At 35.9% G+C, this 20,147-nt stretch overlaps 1 protein-coding gene across 1 annotated transcript in view; it reads left to right on the forward strand.

Moving 5' to 3' along the window:
• Positions 1-11,034: 11,034 nt before the first annotated feature.
• The window catches only part of LOC135219173 (neural cell adhesion molecule 1-like), a 321,850-nt gene continuing 312,737 nt past the window's right edge, over positions 11,035-20,147 (forward strand). The window contains exon 1 of the mRNA XM_064255709.1: positions 11,035-11,218. The gene's annotated coding sequence lies outside the window, so the exon portion shown is untranslated. The remainder of the gene's footprint in view (positions 11,219-20,147) is intronic.

Genomic DNA, 20,147 nt, shown 5'->3' on the forward strand with positions numbered 1-20,147 from the left:
AGAGAGAGAGAGAGAGAGAGAGAGAGAGAGAGAGAGTTTTCAAAATATGAAACCAGGTAGACTAAAATGGACAAACACCATGAAAGAATTTACTTATATTTTGTTGAGTTACGAGCTACTCTACTCTGCCCGAAGCCCTCGCTCTCTCTCTCTCTCTCTCTCTCTCTCTCTCTCTCTCTCTCTCTCTCTCTCTCTCTCTGAAAGGGCTTCTTTTTATCTGGCACTTGACAGTTGCGCCAAAAGGTATAAGATGACCTCAAGGTATTTATAGAGAAGTTTTCTCTTTTCGCTGTTTTTTATCCTAATGTTATCCATTTGACGTTATCGCTCTACCTTGTGGGTTGCCTTTGTATACGTTCCACAGGGTCTCTCATTTATTTTTTATAAAGAAAAATATGCACAAAAGGGAGCATTGGTCATGTTGAGTTTGTGTCTTTTGAAGATGAGAATTTTGTTATTTGAAGTTTTTTTTTCATATATAGGGCTTTTTCGGATATCTGCGTGTACGTAGACTAAAGAAAATTTCCAGTGGTAAAGGGTATATTTATTTTTTCTCTTGTGTTTCATCTTTGTTCCTTGTCCTGAAGTCTCGTGTTTTAACGGAATTCCTTGAAATTCAGGAAGGTAGAATTTTCAGTGTGATTTAAATTCATCTCTCGTATCTTCTCGTAAGTGGTAACCTGAGGTATAGTAGGGTCTTTAGTGGCTTCGTCTTCGGTGGCACCATCTTTAATAATCTCATTTATAGTGACTTCATGCAAAGTGACTTCGCCTCTGACTTCAGCTTTAGGGACTATCTTCAGCGGCTCCGCTGGAGTGACTTCGTCTTCAGTTATTCCTGAGGATATTTTAAGATTTCGCTGTAATTAAGTGACTTCGGCTTTAATTTTTAAAGCTTCTTTGGTGGTTTCATATTTGATGACTTCGGGTGACTTTTGTTTGTTTGTTGGTTGGTTTTCTAGTTTTGAGTGGATTGCTCCAAAGCGACTTCTTTTTATAGACTTTTGTTGTTGTTGGTTTCGTCTATATGTATTTTTAGTAGGCTCACTCATTTAGAGAATTCGTTTTTTATTACTCTCTTTTTTATTTTGGTATGCTTTACTTCTCGTCATAAAGTTATGACTGCTTGCCTTTTTTATTTTTTATTTATTTTTTTTACTGTACAGTGCAGAAGTTTAAGCAACATTTATATCAAAGTATGAAAATATTTCACCTTTCTATATTTTTTACCAGAAATCTTAAGTACGACTGAAATGATTCCAGTTTTATTTTAAACCAATTGTGGAGATGACATTGCAGTGGAACGTGTGACTTGGGTCTGCAGGCAAGTTCTCAGAAAAATTCAGGCTTATGAAAAGTGAAGAATGTAGGTGTCCTTTGGTTGGGGTCGCATCTCATTCCTTGTCTGCATATTCCATGAATGAGGAATGAAAGTGAACCATGAATAGTGTATGGCCGAGATACGCACTGGTACATGCATGTGTATTAAAGCTGAGAGAAAAACAATGTAGGTGTTTTATGGGCTTGACATTTCTCTTCAATTTTTATCTGCGATCTGAAGAACAAGGAAAAATGATTCGTCACAAAATGTGTCTTACCTGTGAACACAAATAAAAAGAAGAGGAAGGTATCTCGTTTCAATACACAACTTTTTTCCATTTACCTTTGTAAGGCAGTGCAACAGCAACACGCAGGTCGAATGAAATATATAGAACCACGTGAAGAATGCTGCATACACACATGCCCACAAACATGCACAAAACACACGCGCATCGCCTCGAAGGATTTCACTTCCGATCTCGAAAACTATTCTAAACAGGAAGATGGCTCGCAGACGCATTACGTATTCCATACAGACTCCAACAAGGTTTGTCCTTCTCGCCCCCCAACGCCCGCCCACTGCCTTCCCCTTGTATTACCCAGTCCCTCCTCAACCCAACATCATTCTTAGGGCTAAGGGCACCATCGGTATATCCCGGATCCTCCTAACGCCTCTTCCACCCCACCCCCCCCCCCTCCTCAAATACCCAGGCCATCTCCATTAAGCCCTTCCCTACCCAGTGCTAAAGGCGCAAGGCTCCTAGGAGTTGAGATTGCTCTCTCTCTCTCTCTCTCTCTCTCTCTCTCTCTCTCTCTGTGGTGTGTGCTATGATAATTGTAACGTCATTAAAGGTCCTAGGAGTTGAGATTCCTCTCTCTCTCTCTCTCTCTCTCTCTCTCTCTCTCTCTCGTGGTTTTGTGCATCAAGAGCCCGCTATGAACACAGTCTTCCTCAAATATGCCCAAAATTGTTTATTCATTTTTCACCTGATATGTTTTTGCCCCGACTACGAAGATTAAAAGTCTCCGGCACTCATTCTGGTTACGTTCCAGTCTTTTCTTCTGACTCACCGCCGCTCCACTCGATGGGCGGAGCCATATTGTCATCAGTCATGTTCATGTTCTTTTGTTTAAAGGTCTTCGATCTTAGGTAACTTCTTTAATTTCTACGATAAAGCATCGAAATTGAAAACACAGTAGGACTTGGATGGAAAGATGAAAGCGTGAAATTGCTACTTATGGTATCGTATTGCCAAAAAGTCGAACGTATTCCAGAAAACAAATACACTAGAGTGGTGGCTTTCAGGTTTATTGCCAGTCTGCTTCGTGTCGATTTCCAAGGTACCTGAGCGAAACATTTTATTTTTTTTTCTATCATTATCATTATCATCCTGTCATCAGTGAGTAAGGTTAAGGAAAACCTGACTTGACCTTTTGGTAGAGGAAATATCAGAACGCAGTGTGAGTGCGGTGTTGCCAGTTTTGTTTCCGAACATATATAAGGTTTTCTCAAGTGTTGAATTTTATTTATTAGACGTAATTAACCCGGTATGAGACAGTTGACACTCGTTTATGCGAACACATCCGCGGCACTTGAGGAGTTTTACCTATTATCCAAAAACGTTTCAAAAATGTAACGAGTTCCATTTTCATGCCTCTGTCTTTCGCCACTCTGGGCTAACCCTCACAAGGCACTTTGGACAATATATCGTTCGAATTCTACACCAATCGAATTAATTGTGTCAGGAAAAGAACACCCGAGAAGAGTCTCTTAATGATTGTGGAGTTGAATGCACAGACGCAGACGCAAACGTCGAAAATTCAGAATTCCTCGCATCTCCGACGACAGCGACAGAAATGATGGGATGTGATTTCATGTAATGGACACATCAGTCAGCTGCTGTCATTCTTTCCTCGATCCTTTTTAATACGTCTCCGCATTTTTCTCCTCCTCCTCCTTCTTCTTCTTCTTCTTCCCCAGCTCCTCCTCTTCCTTCTCCTTCTTCTTCCCCTGTTCTTCCTCCTCCCTCTTCTTACCCTGTTCCTCCTTCTCTCCTCCTCCTCCTCCTTCTTCTTCCCCTGTTCCTCCTCCTTCTTCTTCTTCCCCTCCTCCTCCTCCTCCTCCTCCTCCTCCTCCTTTCCTCCTCCTACCTCCTCCTCCTCCTCCTCCTCCTCCTCCTACCTCCTCCTCCATCCTTCCTCCTTCCCCCTCCTCTATCCTCTTTGTCCTCCTCCTCCTCCTCCTTCTGCGTATTGAAATCCAGCCTCATCATTTTCTCGGTAATCGTCCGCTTCTATGCAACTTCTTGGAAGAGACAGTACTTCTCCATCATCTTTATTTGGGTTCTTTCAAGAAATACGTCTTTTCTGTCTTCTCCTTCGCTATTTTACCGGACGTATAATGCCAGTTTTCCCGTATTAGATCTCAATTTTTACTGCTCTATTCAAATGGGGAAAAAAAAAGTCAGTTTAGCTCTTGAAATTTTATCATCTCATTTACTTCATTCCTTCACTTCTTTCAAGATTTACAGGTTCCCTCGAAGAACTGCTTCCTGTTCTACATCAGCACCTTCTTCTTAAAAGCCGAGACGTGTGCTTTTGCATCTCTTCGTCGTCATTCTCTCTCCTTTCCCTCACATCCAGAAGTTCCTCCACCTCCATTTTCTTCTCGGCGCGAACTTCCTACAAGAGCCACAAGTGTACTCAGCTGTGATAGTGTTTTCTCAATTTAAAGATAACGCTTGAATGGCATGTAAGCGTGCCAACAAGGCTCACATTAGCGTAGTAGTTTTCCCCAGTTTTCTTTCTCCCTCCCTCCTTCCCTCTCTACCTACCTCTCTTTCTTTCTCCCTCTCCTATCCTTCGTCTTGATCCTACCGCCTGCCGTTACCCTTCTCTCTCCTTAAAGGAGAAGGGGAGTTGCTCTGTTATACAATTGTGCAAAGTTCGTGGTAAAAGTTCATAGCGGAGAAGATGAGGATAGGTGCATTTGTGGGCGGACGGGGAATTGTTTAATAACGAGGAGATATTGCAGTGTCTCACTACATAAAATCATGGACAAGGAAGCTCGGTTCCTCTCTCTCTCTCTCTCTCTCTCTCTCTCTCTCTCTCTCTCTCAACACAGAGAGTCTCGTTATATAAAAACATGGAAAAAGAAGAAGAAAGGGTTTCCTTTCTTTCTATAGAATATTTCGTTTCTCTCTCTCTCTCTCTCTCTAGATACAATCATGGGAAAAGAAGGCATTTCCAACCCCTACCCTCTCTCTCTCTCTCTCTCTCTCTCTCTCTCTCTCTCTCTCTCTATGGAATATTTCATGTTTCGGGGTATAAATAAATATGAAAGGAAAACTCTCTCTCTCTCTCTCTCTCTCTCTCTCTCTCTCCAGAATATTAACAAGAGTTTGCGTCACAGATGTGAAAAGAGGAAGCCATTTGGATCTAGCTGGATGATAGTATCTTTTAAATGGCCACCCGCATTTCAGAGGTTCAGTAGGAATTTGATTTGACCCGAATCACTGACACAGCCAGAGAGCCATTCTGACATATTGGATTTTTGTTGACAGTGCGATAAATGACCCTAGGTTGTGACGCAAAAGCACGCGCACGCACACAAATATATACTATATATATATGACCACAAATATATACTATATATATACTACCACCGTAGGTCCTGAGTGTCGTAAAAGGCGACTAAAAGCTGATGCCTTGCAGTCTGCAGTTTTACTTTTAAGTAAAAGGCTAGGCCACCTTTTTAGTAAAAGGCTAAACCCACTGCCAATAACTGCGGAAATTACCGCCTTCAGGGTGGACTTTTTAGTCAAAGGTGAGGTCTACTACCCATAACTGTGGTTGATGACAACAAGGGCATGCGGTCGTCAAAACCCCTTTGCCAAACAGTAAACCATGCCTGATGTTGTAAGGAATGATTAAACTAACAGAGCATGGATTGAAAGTTTTAGTGGGGATACTGGATGAGAGATTTGAGAGATTGTAAAGATTGGAAAACTGCAGTATGGATTCATGAGAGGAAGAGGGGCATTGAATGCCATCTTCATAGTAAGACAGCCTACAGGAAAAGAGGCTAGAGGGAAACCTGGAGCTCTATGTGCATTTTATAGACTTATAGATAGCATATGATAGAATCCCAAGAGAAGTGATGTTTTGGTGTTTAAGGTGTCCCAGAAAAGTCGGTTAGGCTGGTCGAGATGATAAATCTAAGAACGAGCGCAAAATTATTAACAGCAGTTGGGGAAACAGAAAACTTTGAAGTTAGTGTTGGATTACACCAGGGGTCAGCATTAAGCCCATTTTTGTTTGTGCTGGTCATGGATGTGTTCAGTAAAGCGAACAGGAATGAAGAGCTGTGGAAGTTGTTATACGCCGATGAGCTGGTGAATACTGCTGAAAATGAGGAGGACCTACAGAGAAGGGATTGGAGAGTGAATAAAACAGATTTTGGTGAGCAGTAGGGAAAATAGAGACAGAATAGTGGTACAAGAAAGAAGAGGCTTGATTATAAAACAGTCAGAAAAGTTTAAATACTTAGGATCGACTTTAAGCCAAAAGGGATGATGTGAGGCTGAAGTTGGCAGTAGGATAAAAGCTGCATGGGGGAAGTGGAGAGAGGTAGTTGGAGTACTATGTGATAAGAAAATGCCAAAAGTATAGATCTATAGCATAGAGATAACAAGAAAGAGGAAGTAAATCTTGAGAGAGCAGAGACGTGAATGCTGAGATACATTATGGGATCATCACTGCTTGAGAGATTGGAAAAGGATGAAATGAGACAAGGCCAGGCTTAGTAAAGATTACAAAGGTGATGTGAGAGTCACGATTGACATGGTATGGGTATGTGTTGAGGATGGATGACGAGAAGGGAGTGAAGAGGGATTGGGAGGGACCTGTTAGAGGAAGAAGATCGAGAGGGATATATATAATATAATTATATATATATATATATATATATATATATATTATATATAATATATATATATATATATATATATATTAAATCATTTTATTTTATATAAGCTACTGCAATGGGATCTGTCTTTTTAATTTTTCTATCACTGTTTTATTTTAATTACCTGTTTATTTGCGGAATAATACATTTACTTACCAAACAACTTTTTCTCCAGTGCATGTCACTACTGCTCCTACAGTTCTTTTTCTAGAAGGGTCTTTGTTCCGTTACTTTTCTGTTCTCTCTCGGCCCATATCTATCCACATCATATTTTTCAGCAAAAACACTTAACATCTGTCACTTTGCGTCTTTCCTTTATCGAATTATTCTTACGTTATTTAGCAGTAAAGAGGTTTCGGATTCACTGACTAAAGAAAAGTCAATACTGTCAAGAAACTACATAAAAGTAAGCTACTGTGTCCCACCCTTTTTTTTTTTTTTTTTTTTTTTTTGTATACCGTAAGAAAAAGAATGATATTTGCTGGGAAGAGAAAGTTCGCTGTTTTATTGAGAAGACGACGTAAATTACGCACGCAATATGTTCCAGGAAATCGAGAGATGATATCTCGTTTGTATTAAGAAAACAAATTAGATTACGCGTGGGGTAATTTCCCGTAACTAGAAGAGAGAAAGGGAGGGGTCTTGGTTCGAGAAAAGGTATTTTTGCTTCTGGTCACTGGACTGTCATGTCGTGGAATGAGCTTGATATTAGCATTTCCATTGTCCAAGGCTTCTTGACATATATTCATTAGTTTGCTTTTAAGGCTTACACGAAATGGCGCCAGTAAAATTGTCCTCTCTTGCTACTTTGAGGAGCTTTTTTTTTCTCTTTTTTTTTTTAACATACATGGACGGGCTCTAAAGAATCTTCTTTGTAAACGAGGTTTGACTTCGACTGCTCATCAACCAGCTTTTTTTTTCTCAGCCGAATCGTTTTGTAATTTGTACTTAAAAACATATTAGGATACAATAGTCTTCGTGTTCATTGAGTGGAATTTACTTTCAGCTCACTTGGAGAAAATAGTCTGCAACATGATTTGGGTATAAGAAGCCCATTTGCCTCTCTTATGTTCTATAATAAAAAAAATGGGAAAGTTCAAATTTGCAGTTATAATTTCTAAGAGGTGACAGAAAGAACTATGAAACTCCAGACGACTTCCATGTTTTACAACTGCAGTCTCTTGCATTTTGCTCACACATAGGACATAAAGGAACCACGCCGTGGAAATTTGGGGCTGGAAGGGATGGGGGATTGTCGTTGTTCTGTATGTATGTGTGTGTGTGTGTGTTTGTGTGTGTGCAACCTGTCAATAGAGGCTGAGGCGTCAGCTGTAACTCAAAATAACTAATGGGCTTTACGTGCGATACCAACGGAGAAAACACATAAACTGTTGCTTTTGTTGTCGTTGTTTTGTGGTACGAAGAGAGCCGATGGAAGGATCTTTTCTCTTTGCTTACCTGTTGTGACAGCCTGTTAAATAGATTTCTCAATAATTCTGGATACAAAGTCAGCTTTCAGAAAAACACCGCACACGAATAAGTTTGACCCCAAAAAATAACTTGCATGAACATCAAACTAAAGCCATTGATAATAACTTTAATATTCGTTTAATCCAAAGTAAACGCAATTTTCGTAAAAAAGTGAAACGTTTCAGAAATGAAAGGCGTCATGAAAACCAACTTTTACCTGATGTTGGTGATGCGTTACCATTACTGTAAAACAAATACGAAAGGCAGATGACTCCGGTGCATAAACACATGACGACCTATTTATCAAGAATATTGAGTCACGAATCTAAACAAAGGATCAATACGGCTGCATAATAAAAGTATATAATCACCTGAATGAAGAAAGTACGAATTGTAACATATCGTCTATTACACGAACGTATGATGGTAAATTAAAATATAACTGCTGATTTGAATATTTCATTTATTTGCTATCTTTCAATTATTGTCGTATCAAAGAGATCAGCTCAATCTGCTCCAAGTCTTGGTTTCATGACTCAAGGTGTTTTAAATATCTGAGAATAAATGATAACAAAATTTACTATAATCGTTTTTATCCAGCCAAATACCTCATATTTCTCTAAATAGAAGTCAACTTTCTCCCTTGCACATTCGAAAATACTTCAGTTTGTTTGTCTCAATCTTTGTTTATTTAATATTCTTGTTAAGCCATTTCTTTATATTTTACTTTACTATCATACGTTCTCGAGATTGACGATATTTTACATTCATACCTTCTTAAGTCCAGATGACGAGAGTTCTAACGAAAGCAGCAAAGTTATTTCGCAGCTGTATTGATCCTTTGTTTAGCGTTCCTGACTCAATATTCTTGACAAAAAATGGGTCGTCATATGTTTTACTTACCAGAGTGGTGTCATTTACGTTTCGTATTTGTTTATTAGTACTTGTAACACATCACCAATATCAGTTGAAGGTTGGCGCGATTTTCATGACCTCTTTCAGTTCCAAAACGTTTTCACTTTTTTTCAATACTTACATTTGCCTTGGATTAAATAAATCTTTCTTAAAGTTATTATAAATGGCTATAGTTTGATGTTCACAATGTTGTATGGATCAAACTATTTATTCATGTGCCGAGTTTCCTCGAAAGTTTACTTTGTATTTAGATTTACCGAAGGTTCAAATACATGCTGAGTATTAAAAATTGTAAAAAAAAATCCAAATGAAACTGTTTATAGCTTGATTGTATTCTCATGTCCTCTTTTTAATATATTATATATATAATTATATATATAAAATTTCTATCACACAGTGACCTATATACAATAATTAGGTTATAAATGTCGTTTAATATCCAATTCACGCTACTTCGGGAATATTCCCGAAGGGAAATGATCACCGTAGGGCAATTTTTAAGTGATAACTGGAATGGTATTTGAAGTGTCTTACGCATGGCACATTACCTTTTCAACGACTGTAGTCGAATTGGATATTAAACGACATATGTAGCTTCATGATTACATATATATATATATATATATATATATATATATATATATATATATATATATATATATATATAGTATGTATATTTGTGTAATGGGTATTTTTGTGTAAGTCTTATACTCATTTTTACATCGTTATTCGACATCATAAAGATTAACAACTTTCCCAGTGTCTTTACTACAATCAAAAAATAAGTTAATGATAAATAGTAAATATAGATGTATGTATATATTTCGTGCATCTCTTTATCATATTATACCTGTTTCTCCTTCATCCATTTTTTTTATATTTCTCCAAAATAACGTTAAATATTGTGTCTGTTATGTCTTCCAATCGGGAGTGACCGACAATATTGTCAAGGATAACTCCAAGAATGCATAATACATCACAGGGAACGATTGATGAGATTTTGATATGGAATATTTCAGAAGTATTCACTGGGATATCATCCTTTTGTGTAGAACATAAACAGCGTGTTGCCTAAAACTGTAAAATTTTACTGCGAATGATGATGACAAAATTCCCTTCCTGTATAATTCCTCGCATATTATACACACACACACACACACACACACACACACACACACAAACACACACACATATATATCTATATATATATATATATATATATATATATATATATATTATATATATATATATATGTATGAATACTTGTATATACATACAACTATGTGCGTCCACTTTAATTTTTTGTCATTTTCATTGTCCCATCATTAGCCCCTTTCATTCCTTTCCGTCGAGTAAAGCCTCTTTCTACACCAATGTCCAGCATATCCTTTTAAAGGCTAGTGGCCGATCTTATTTGACAAACTTCATTGCGCGGTTTCGCAAATTTTGACGTGTCGTTAGACACAGGCGCGCTTTCAGTAAAGTCGGTGGGGAAATACGACGGAAACACTTTGAAACAGGCCGTCTCATATTAGTCAAAGGTTACCCGAGATGGTTGTGCCCTTTATCAAAGGGTTTCAGGAGTATCTCCTCGTGAATTCTGCTAAAGATAAGTATTTGTTGTGCGTGGAGAGAGCAATTTTGCTTTGAAGTTCGGACGTTTAGCTTTCGTAGTAGAGAATAATCTTTTTGCAGTCATTTAACAATGAACACAACACGCCGTTTACTTAAATGGATATTATATTACACAGCAGAGCGTTTTAAAAGTCAGTAACTAAACCGTATACGCGAGTGCTAAAGTTACACTGTTAATCATGATATATATATATATATATATATATATATATATATATATATATATATATATATATATATATATATATATATATATATAGAGAGAGAGAGAGAGAGAAGGAGAGAGAGAGAGACGATAGAAAAGAGAAGAGAGCGAGAGATTAGAGAGAGAGAGAGAGAGAGAGAGAGAGAGAAGAGAGAGAGAGGCGGGGTTAAACATGATGGACAGATTACCATAGTTGGCATAAGCTGATGGCGTCAAATTTCATTGAAACTGAACTTTTCTGGAAAAAAAGACAATGCGTAACAAAATTCCTAAACACTTGAAGGATCGTGGTTATTGTGTCGGAAAGGTGGTGTATTACGTTGCGTGGCAGCGTAAAAGGAGCGTTTTAAACCGTAAAATGTGGAAAATGAAGTGTAAATACTGGAACAAATTACGCGAACGCTAGTAAGAATAAGGTGTTTGTATGCTGTAAGGTAATCTGTTCGCTAGCGCACGGTGGCTGTAGCCTAGTCAGCTTTGTAAACACGTTCACTTGGGGTCCTGAAGTCACAGTGTGGGAGTGAATCACGTTTTGTGATGGTTTTTCAAAAGTACATTTTAGTGCTTGGTGGTTGATATTCTCACGACGTTTTCGTCATCTGCAAATACTATTTGCGTCTACGGCTGCTGAAGTCAAAACGTCGTTACGTCAGTTCATCAAGCGAAGGTGACGAAAAGGTTTCTGTTACTGCATCTTCATTGTACAGGTAAGGAGGAACGATGGAATTACTGGAAGTGGCGATATTCGAACTGTGTAGTTTTATCGGAGATGTTCTATCCAATCTAACATATATTATTTTATTTTGATATTCTTTGGTTCAAAGTAGGAATGTTGATGATTTTTTTTTATTAGAAACAATTTAACGAGTTTGTGAAGCGACGTAATTAAGTGACCCTCTGGAAATGTAGTTTTGAGAGGATCGATATAACAAATAAGCAGTTTAGCACAAACTTATGAATTTTTTATTAGGAATGGTTTAACGCCATGGTGAAAGACTTTTTTTTTTTTTTTTATGAACTGGATCACAGCGAAAGTAATTTTGAAGGTTCAATTTCGCGAGTAAGTTAGTATTGTACGAAATGAATAGTTGAGAAAGTTATTTTGTTAGAATTGTAGAGACCCGTTTGGTATATATAATTTCCAGTTTAACCTGAAGGGAATAATGGATAATTAAAATATTCAGAGAAGAAGTGTAGAATAATTCCGTTAGTTACTTTGTCATTTACCCTCAGTATGTTTGGTATTCGAGTAACTTAGGATGTTGTGTTTTTGCTGTAGATCTCACATGAAATTAAAGATAAAATTGCGTTATCACGCTGTCTTCGAACTTTTGGATAATTTTTAATAGTTATGTTCATATTTATTCGACTGTAAACTAACTCAGGCAAACGCAGTGGTATATCGATGTTAATTGATGAGCAGTTATTGAGCCGTAACCTTCCTTGTTAACCAATTAAGGATTTTATTTGAACATAACACTCTAAGGGTAATATGGGCACAGTTTGTATATATATATATATATAGTATATATATATATATATATATATATATATATATATATATATATGTATATATATATATATATTTATATATATAATGTATATATATACGTATGTTTACTACATATATATATATATATATTATATATATATATATATATATATATATATATAAATGTGTGTGCTTGTTTAAAAGGCTGGTTCAGCTGTTAAATATCCTTTGTATCTACTTACTTGGTAATGCTTCAGGATTTCGTTTCGAATTTCCTGAGGACCTTGACACTTCTCAGTCAACATAAACTTACAGTACTGCAGCAAATTTGTCCCATGTATTTCATGAGTGCACAGGCCTGCGTTACCCACTCTGCACTGAGCATATGCTAGGCAACACCAAAGTTTTACGCCCCCTGAGAAAGCGAGGAATATTCTATTTAGGCAATGGTGAGATAATGAAGAATGTGAAGGGAGCTCCTTCACATTTCTTATTCCATTATCAATTATGCTTTAATACTTCCGTTCATGGTTTCTCCAAGTAAAATACTAATAATTCTGATAGCCAGACATACGATTATTGTTATTGCCATAAGTAATGGTATTCGTATTACGTCAGAAAAATCTATCTCCCTGCAGTAATTCATTCTGTATGTCAGTCTATCTGTCTTTGGTCGATAACTAAATTCTTATTCTCGGTCACCAGTCTCCCGGTTATATTTATTCGCTAACTGTAGTTGAGCCACTTATTATTGTCTTGGTGGTGGGTTATTTTTTTCTCTTCAGATAAGAATGAATTGTAATGAGCGGTTTTTTTTCTGTTGAAGTAATTGGCTTTGTTGCCAGTCTTGGGTAATGGGCTGTTGACTGGTTCATCCGACATAGTACATCTATTGAGCATTATCGAAGTAGTAGCAGTTTTCTTTGTTATTTTTTCTGATGCCGTGCACTCCATGGGAAGTAAGGCTACCACGAGTAATATTTAAACTATTGTTTGAAACTATAACGAAGCGTTAATGACTAAATGGGCGTTTTATTTTAAACTTTCAGCAACAAATTATTATACATTACCTGCTTTAATGTCCTGCTGGAGTTGTGAAACAAATAAGTATAATACTGATTTTCAAGTCGGCGAACCTTTATTTCCCTTTGATGATCACGCTCTTCATTTGATGTGGAATACGATTGGTTTGATTTTATTTTTTCGGACCTGATTTATACAGCTTTCATCGTGAACATTTTCCGTCATTTAACATTTAATATTGTTCCTCCAGAGGTTTTAGACTTTTCGGAGCGTGTGTCGACCAATTACGTCATTAGTATTTCTTTTCTTAACGAGAACAATTCATATGTTTTATAATCAGTAACAACTGGGTTGAAACTGGGATTTTATATGTTAGTACCTATTATAAGAGATATTTAAATACTAAGTTTCCATAGCAACAATTAGGAAGAGGAAATGGCTTTTTCCACGGTTGTTTGAATACATATCAATAATAACAGTTAACAGTTAAAAAAATAGCATATTATGATAGAATTACAACTCGAAAGAAGTAGGTTCAAACGTACGAGGTTGTCAGTCATCAAGGCTTGCACCTGGTTAGTAACTTTGTTCCGAATTGATGAGTAGTTATCATCCTTAAGATGATAGCAATGAGGAGTTTGATAGAATATCCTTTTATATGTTTGTTAACGATCTCTTTAGTTATTTGTTCCTAAATAATATCATTGTAATTTAAAGATATTTTTACTTTGCGTTACTCAGCCTACGAATAATTATTAGGGATTAATATCCTTTTAATTTCGAAATGTATTTACATTAATCATTAGGGATTAATATCCTTTTCATTTAGAGATATGTGTACTGTGCGTTACTCAACCCAAGAAAATTTATTAGGGATTAATAACAATTTAATTTAGAGATATTTTTTTTTACTTTGCATCACTCAACCGAAGAATATTCATTAGGGATTAATCAATTTTAATTTAGAGATATTTTTACTTTGCGTTACTCAACCTAAAAATTATCATGAGGGATTAATAACATTTAATTTAGAAATATATTTGCTTTGCGTTAATCATCCTAAAATTAATCATGAGGGATTAAAAATCTTTTAATTTAGAAATATATTTATTTTGGATTACTCAACCTAAAAATAATCATGAGTGATTAATAACATTTAATTTAAATACATATTTACTCAGCGTTACTCAACCTAAAAATAAACAAGGGGGATCAATAACCTTTTTATTTAGAAATATATTTATTTTAGATTACTCAACCTGAAAATAAAAATAAGGGATTAATAACATTTAGTTAGGAAATATATTTGCTTTGCGTCACTCAGTCTCTATGGGCAGACTTACGCGAAGTTGGAAAGTCTAGGGAGATCTGTAGGGTCAAAAACTCACCCCCAACCCCTATGGTGTTGGCCTGCCACCTCGGTGGCCGCGATTTCGATTCTCGGGCATTCCATTGAGAAGTGAGAAATGTGTATTTCTGGTGATAGAAGTCCACTCTCGACGTGGTTTGGAAGTCACGTCAAGCCGTTGGTCGCGTTGCTGAATAACCACTGGTTAAAACACCATACAAACAAACAAACAAACAAACAAACGTTAAAAACACCATACAAACAAACAAATAATCACTCCCAAGCCCAAGCGAATCATTACATTAGTAATACGAAAATCCTCGTCGAGAGTTATTAGAAATATGATTTTATATGCATATGAGAGATGTTACAATTAGTTGCTACCAGAATTCCGCTGCTTTAATCCCTTGAAATTATTTGCTTCGATTCCGAAAAGATTAGCAGACCATCTGAAATATATACAAAAATTTTAAACTAATTATGTTTCATAAACATCGCCTAATCCAAGGATTTATATTTCATGCAGGAAAGTATTCGAGGGAATTAATGGTTGGGAAGTTTATGACAAGCGTACTTTTTTTTTTATTGTTAATTAAGTAGGGACATGGTTTTAATTATTTCGTTGCTGACTGCCAAAGGCTTCCAAGGGAAAAGATTAACAAATATATACATGTTATATATATTATATATATAGTATATATATATATATATATATATATATATATTATATTAATATAGATATATATATATATATAATTAGATAATATAAAATATATAGATATTATAAATATATAGATATATAGATATATAGATATATAGATATATAGATATAGATATAGATATATGATATAGAATATATATATATAGTATATAGATATATATATATAGATATATATATATATATATATATATATATATACATACATATACATGATATGAATTTTATATATACTTAATAATTTATTCATTTATTTATTTATTATTTATTTATTTGTTTGTTTATTGTAATAATCAGTGCTTTCCTAACATGTAAATTTCTTAATGCTTGTCCCCAAGAAGACCAAAATCCAACGTATTACTCTTTCTGATATTCTGTACGCGAGTTCGAATCCTGCCCGGGTGTTAGAATTTCTGCAAATTATTTTCCATTTGGATCGATGTCTTCTCAGGGTCAAGAGAATCCAAAATGGGAACAAAGCAAGAACTTAAAGGGGCATTGCGGTCATTAAAATGGTGAAAATGTGCCTAGGACACGTACATATTCATATACAAACACACACACACACACACACACACACATATATATATAATATAATATATATAATATACTATATATATATATATATATATATATATATTATATATATATATATAATATACATATATAAATATATATATATATATATATATATAATATATCTATATATATTATATATATATATACTATATATATATATATATATATGTGTGTGTGTGTGTGTGTGTGTGTGTGTATGTAGGTGTGTGTGTGTGTGTATACACAAGTTTCAGGGCAGTTTTTTCATAATGTTTTCCCGTTGACCTATAGGATTTCATTGAAAGCGTGATATCTCAGGAAAAAAACTATCAAAGTTTGATGTGTAAAAAGATCATTTGCGTGTGAATAAAACCTCTCCTTTCGTAAAATCCAAAACAAACAAAAAATTCCATAACAGTAAATTATTTTTGTTTTCTTCGTAAGTCTAGCTAATCAGTGAGGATATTTGAACTGGTTGTAATCAGCACAAAAATGCTGAACAAAACGAACGGAGTTTTAATATTCTGCAGAGGATTGGACAAAATATTGGGTAATTGCACTAACTTATTGTTAAAGAAGATGAATTAATTATGAGTTAATTAGTAGGAAGGTGGTCATAGAAGAATTAATAATTACAGAAAGAGTAATGTCAAAATTAAAAATGAAACAAAGGGAAATGAAATACCCTTGAATATTACATCTGGCGGATTTAGGAGGAAAGGGAGATGGAAATTTTGATGACAGTAAGGAAACTTAAAAAAAAATAAATAAATAAATAAAGGAATTAGAATGTATAAGTACAGGGAACATAGAACTTCAACATTCTTAGAAAGAGAGAGAGAGAGAGAGAGAGAGAGAGAGAGAGAGAGAGAGAGAGAGAGAGAGAGAGAGAGAGAACTTTTCTTGACAAGTAAAGTTGTTCTTGTACTTTCTGAGCCTCTTTTTCGTCAGTTTTTATGAGAAAAAGTTTTTGAGCGTTGTTGCTAGATAGCGTAAGACAGGAAACATTCTGACCATCCCCTGCAGGCGTGTTGTTCTTGTTGGACGCCCTACACCGCCCTTTGCTTTATAGTTAAGGATTTAACAGGAGGGGCATCAATCATTTTTTCAATTTTTCAACACCTTCATTCCTCTCATATTCCTGGGCCTGATTTTAACCAATTTTCGCTTGAACCGAACTACTAAATTCTGTTGCAATGGAAGTTTGCACCTGCATTTCCCAATATAATAGTCAGGGGTATGTAAACAACCCCTTCCCCCTTCCCCCATTGTTAGTGGATGTAGCAACAGATAATTTAAACAAGTCAATCATTCTATTATCCTGTCATGAAAACGGCATGAATGAGAAGGTTAATTTCACCCTATGTCGTAAGGTATCGATTTGTTTTCATTGCACAACAGGGAAAAGGCTGACAGAAGAAATTGCGTTGGCTTTCAACATACTTCGTTTCTAGGAAGAACTTCTCATCAAATTCCTGCTTTGTGTCGACAGGCTTAAGATCAATGTTTTCGTTATTAGGAATCGGTATTATGTCACACGACTCTCCTACAATAAACCTTTGGGACACTAGTTGATTTACTGTTAAAGGAATTTGAACGCAAAATAGCTATTGATAAAACTTCTATTGCACGTTCTGTAAGCAAGAAATAAAGAAAATTATTTTGCAAAAATAAATCGAAACCGGAGGCAACGAGAGAAAGAAGGAAGGAAGGAAAGATGAAGAATGGAAAAGTTCCCGCAGGTAGTGAGAAATTTCTCTTAGGGGGAAAATGTAAGGAATAACGGAAGAAGTATGGGAATTCCAAAGCCTTCCATCACAGGGAAGATTGACAGATCTCTTTCAATTGATCTTGAGCGCTAAGCATTACTGTGATTTTATTTTGGCCATAAGGGTAAGATAGTACCAGTCTCCGAATAGAGTGAGATGGTACTTTGATGTCAAAGACAGAAAAGGAAACATGGTGGATGAGGAAAGATTGTGTGTTCCCTACTTGTTATTTTCATGGCAGCATGCAGAGGGCTTTGTGCTTACACCAGCTGAAAATTTAACGCCGTTGATAAAACATTCCTCTACCAGTCTTATGTTGTTTTAATCGTAACTTTTACTTTTGTAGGTCAAGCAGTTACTTGACCATCTTACTTAGGTTAACCAGTAAGTTCCTTGTTGGACGAGTGGCTTTCGCGCTCGGCCACCAATCCGGTGGTCCTAAGTTCGATTCTCGGCCCGGCCAATTGGTTCTTAGCCACGTAAAAATATCTAAGCCTTCGGGCCAGCCCTAGGAGAGCTGTTAATCAGCTCAGTGGTCTGTTTTAAACTAAGATATGCTTTTAGGTTAACCAATATTTTATGTGATTACTTTGAGCAGGTAAACATGTTCAGTAAACAAACGGGTCTTTCAGGAGTAGACCCAAAACCAGAGGCCTCCAAAAACAATTGATAAAAAATTGAAACTGGCTAATTGCCTCAACGTCCTTCTCTGGCTTAGGCCAAATGGCGAAGGTACTTGCGTAGGCAGTGCACTGAAAAAAGTTACCAGCCTGACCGTCAAAAAATTTACACTACCTCATTTAAATTCGTGAAGTTTTGTTGATAACTCATTACATACAAAAATATTCAGACGTCTCCTGATGTATTAAAAGAAAATTTCCATTGAAAAGAAAGTGTCTCGAAACCGGGGAAACAAAAGCAAAAAGCGTCGTTGAGCAGAAGCAAATGGAAATTGATTAATAACCTTCTCTCCCGCCGCCCTCATCACCGATAATTAAGTGTCACCTTTAGGAAGGTAACATCGTTCCAGCACCAACGCGATCGACCCGGGGAGAAAAGCAGCTGCGTTCCAGTAACCTGGAAAGTTGATGTTATGCTGTTCGACCAATATCAGCGTTTCCAGTGGCCTTTTAACGTAAGCTTTCTCCAATGATTGTTCCATAATTCTGGAGGCTCTTTTTGTGCTTTCGGAGGGGGGAAATTACCTCGGATTTCTTGTCTGCTAGGCCGGAACATCGGCTTAACCTTCTAATAGGTTTTGTGGATGGGTGGCATGAAACATAACCCGTATCCAGATTGCAATTTGCCTCTCCAGTCTTGCCCGAGTGCGTGGTAAATTGAATGATCTTGCGACGCTAGTTATGAATAGGATTATTTTTACGTAAAAACCTATTATACTTGTACTTATAATTTTCAATTTTCCATGTATATACATCATGCGTGTGTATATGTATTTATGCACACACATATATGTATATATATTAGAAAATCAGCATTACTTGAAGACGCAGAAAGACCTATAAATAATGGCAAGTCTTTCTGGAGATGAGGTAGCTGGACCCACACCTTTCACTATCCTGACTGCAACTCCGGTACATAAATTACCGCTGACGTCAAAGGGGTGGGGGGGGGCCATGGATTTTTCAAGAAACTGGCGCAAGACGACCCCCCCCCATCCCCTTGCTCATTAGATGGAACTATGGTCTGTCGTTGGCGAGGCTAGGTCGTTAGCTACTGAGCTATATATATATATATATATATATAATATATACTATATACTATATATATATATTATATATATATATATATATATATATTATAATATATAGTAATATTATATTATATCTATATATATAGATAGTATTATTATTATTATTATTATTAATAGTTGTTTATTATATTTATATATATATATTAAGTTTTTTTTTTAGTTCAGTAAATAAAGGTAAAAATAGAAGATGAATCACAAAGAAAGAAATATACTTTTTTTTTTTTTTTTCTAGTTCCACTTTTTATCCTGGAGATTCCAGCGAGATGTGTTATGGATGGTGGCCAACACAAGATGTATGTCCTTTGGTCGCACTCTGGATTCCCTATCTGGAAACATGTCACCTTACAGAAAGGCTTAATGGGAAGCATTTTCACAAATGGCTCACTTTTTTTAACCTCATGTTTTCTTATCTCGTAGGCTTATTTTTCAGGATTTTTTTTTTACGTGGTCTTCCCAAAGTTTTTTTTGTAAATGTAGGTTTTTTTTTTTGTGTCGGCCCGTATGCTTTTCAAACCTCAGTTGCATGTTTTGATAAGTTGGAAAATACCAATCATCTTCGCTTTACTACCCATACACACACACACTACATATATATATATATATAATATATATATATATATATATATTATATATATATATATATATATATATGCATTTATAGTTGTGTGTGTGTGTTTGTTTGTGTAGAAAAGTGAGTCATCCAATCACCATTATTAACTGATGAAGACTTCTTTCTGTATGTGTATCCATTTTGCCTATGTTACACAACCTCTAATGACAGTGATACTTCTTAGTTTCGTAAGAAGTATCACTGTCATTAGGGTACAGAAAGAAGTCTTCATCAGGTAATAATGGTGTTTTATCGTAGCTTTTTAAACTAAGAAATAACTAGGAATTTGCTTGTTTCCCAAACTGTCTCTTTCTGTCCTTCGATGGGGACAACTTACGAATGCTAAA

The sequence above is a fragment of the Macrobrachium nipponense genome, chromosome 1 (genome assembly GCF_015104395.2).
Source record: "Macrobrachium nipponense isolate FS-2020 chromosome 1, ASM1510439v2, whole genome shotgun sequence".
Lineage (NCBI taxonomy): Eukaryota > Metazoa > Arthropoda > Malacostraca > Decapoda > Palaemonidae > Macrobrachium > Macrobrachium nipponense.